A 3,376-nucleotide genomic window follows, 5' to 3' on the forward strand; every position below is an offset into this window, starting at 1 on the left:
TATTTGGTTTTGCGTATTTTTGTTACGCTAAACTGATATCGAGGGGATATTGTCACATCATAGGGCGGTCTTGTGTCACCATCGAGTGGATTTTGTCTGAGGGTTTGGGAGATTGTCAAACATGCTAATTAAATGGTGACGTCTTTTTCAACTATTTCCCTCAAATTATGATTGCCAGCTAAACTGTTCGCTAAGAAGAATAGTAAGGTCAGAAATACACCTAGTCAATTTAAGTAAGTTTGTATCTTTGAATGTGAATTTCATAATTTCATTTTAAAAGTAAAAAGCTCTAATATGCGTGATTTACCAGCAATAATTCGAAACCTTGATAGAAATTAAAATTAATTCGATTTTACTCGCCATGCTCGCAGAGAACCTCGCATCGATTGGTCAATACATTTAGCTGGTTTTCAAGTTTGTGAGTTTATCAATGATGCAAGTTAGCATTTGCCTCTTCCCATTTTATTTAAAAGTATATTTTAAGAGACAAGTCTAAATGATTAGCTATTTAGACCACGTTTTCGTTGAAGCATCGAATTGATTTGTACATCAAAATTTTTACTTCCCTTTTTACTTGGACTCGTGCCTTAATTAAATCGGTATTTAATACTTACGATTCCGCAGAAAATCAGAAATATAAATCCAGATGAATTTCGTAAATATTCCCGAATTGGACTCCAACAATCTCATTCTTTTTCTGGCAGCCACAAGCGATACAAGCGAAACTACTATCAGTGACAAAAGGTTGCAGATCTATACTGTGTTCTCGAGTCCCTTGATGGAGAGAATCTTTTGCGAACGCCCGTTTCTAATGGGCTCGCTTGAAAATATTGAGTAGGAATCGAAGTAACTAATTGGAGCTACATGATATATTAATGTACTTCTCCCAAATGGACAATATTGGAGTACAACGGTGTCTAGAATCTTAAGGAAAATGTGATTATTTTTGATTCGGAGAATAGACGGCCATAATTTTTTCAAAGCGTCTTTTACAAACAAAAATTAATTTCTTTGTAAAATATGTAACACGATATTTTGTATCAGGTACTTAAGTTCGTGACATTTAATGATTATTTTTTAAAAATATTCAAAGAAAAAAAACCTTTGAAGGACTATAAATATAAAATTCGTAGATTTGCAGTAAGACGCTTTTTCTATTATAAAACACGAGAATTGTCATTCTTGTACTTACACCCTTTTCAATAGCAAAACTATGTTTCACGTGACTTGTTGTCCATTTAGTAACATTGATCTCTTTCAACCGTCCTTCGACCCATTTATTACTCATAAAGATAAGTCTGAAATATTATTTCCAAATTTTGTCATATGATGTTTTTTGTTTAGCTAAAATATCATAAATGCATGCATACTTCACATTTTTGAGGCTCAAAAGCACGTAACGACCAAATGCATATGCCATATTGTAGTACGGAGAATAAGGCGCCGTCAAAAAGTCCTTGTCCCATTTATCCAGCCACTATTTAATGTATTTGTTCACTTTAAATTCTCGGTCCTGATAAGTTTTAAGATGACCCAAAAAATAGTTAATTGCAGCGTCATATAGTTTACTGCGTCAACATTCACGCGTAAGATTTTATCATTGCTGTAAATATAACTTTGCGCGTAAATATACTTAATTTGGTTAAACTTGTCTATATATGGCTTTAACAACTTTCAAAAAATCAACACTATTATCTATGGCTATTTTACTTGTTATAGCTTTGAAATTTTTCCTGACAGGTAGCTTTTATAAATTGTTTAACGATATTTTACACTTTCTTGTTCTTTCTTATCCCTTTAATAACTCCAGTCAGAATGATTAAGTAACCAAATATAAAGAGCATTTAGTTTACTGTTTTCAAAAATTAAAGAGTTGACGAATATGCTTTCATATTGAGTCATCTTTAAACTGAATCACGTGTGAATTTCATTTGCCGACGTAAAATTCAGCAAAGGAGGTAGTAGACAAGTGCGACGAATAAAAGTATAATCTTTACTTAATTATAAGAAATAGTGAGATGAAATAAATTTGTAATTAAAGGTAGAAAACAAAAATCTCGAAAATATTGGTGAAAATATTCTGGGTAAATTAAACGTAATCAAAAAATATAAATGTGTATTTTCGTAATAAATGCTACGCTTAATTTTCAGGCAATGTACTTAATTTTTACCTCATCCGAATATGCCACAGTCAAATTGTAGCGATTCGTTGCGTTAAATATATCTTCCATTCTGTTTTTTAGGAAAAATTGCGATTTTTCTCGCAGATGTTTTTCTTGAGGGGACCAAAAAGAAACGAAAATTTTAAATCTCTCGCCCCCACTCTATGAGATAAACTCAAGTCGGGTTTCAAGAATTTCGCCGCTTTAGAACTAAAATCGACTGGTTGCTTCTAATCATGCTATTCTTCGCAACTATTACTAAAAGGCATAACATTTCTATTTTAGTTATGGCTTAAACTCTATGCCATGGAAAGGATAAACAAAAGAAGATGATATAAACTCATATCAAAAGTAGTCATTATAACAAGAGGCGGCTGATTGGAGTCCTCGGCATTCCGGCCTGTCACCCACACACATATCTGACCCTGCCAACAGCAGGAACAAATTAAATTGTCCGAGGAGGGTGGAGCTAAAACGGATGCCTTACAGAGATAGGCGGAAGAAAAGCAACCATCAAGGGACGCCACTGATATCGCCCTTGCCTTTAAATATTGTTATATCTGTCCTTTCGTGACCATTAGGACAGAAAGAAAGGGTGCGTTGCATTCAAGGCAGGTCGACATGATAAACATCTCGCAAGATGCAAATTACCGCATACTGGAAGTAGGCAGAATTCACAAACGTTTTATACGGTAAAGACAAGCTAATTCTTTTTAGTCGTTAAGAACTGCTAGAAATAAATAATTGGGTTACGAGAACGTCTGTCCTTAATTTCTTCTGAAGAATCAAATTGAAAAATTCATAATAGTTATGGAGCGAGATGGATTATGTCCATGTTCTGATGAACATGGATATCAGATTCAAGCATGCTTAACCATGTTCATGCGTGTAGATATCACTTTAATCAATCCTAAAATATATTTCGAAACAAATATAGCTTAGCTTAGCAGAAGGAAATATTAAAACAAAAACATCAAACAAAAGATAATGGACTTTTTGAAACTATTACCACGCTTCGTTACTTGGTTTGTTTTGTTTTGACATCCTACTTGTATTTTCATATTTTAAATGAGTATTTTCAATATTTATTCCTATCATTATAAGAAACAATTTAAAGTCGTACAAGCTGTATAAATATTTTCAGATACTGTTAAACACTTTTAACCATAAGCTTACGAATACTGTTTGGTATAAGTGAGACACATAGGTAATGT

This window comes from Phalangium opilio, unplaced genomic scaffold (genome assembly GCF_054372755.1).
Source record: "Phalangium opilio isolate 3A_F unplaced genomic scaffold, DU_Popi_V2 ptg000055l_1, whole genome shotgun sequence".
NCBI lineage: Eukaryota > Metazoa > Arthropoda > Arachnida > Opiliones > Phalangiidae > Phalangium > Phalangium opilio.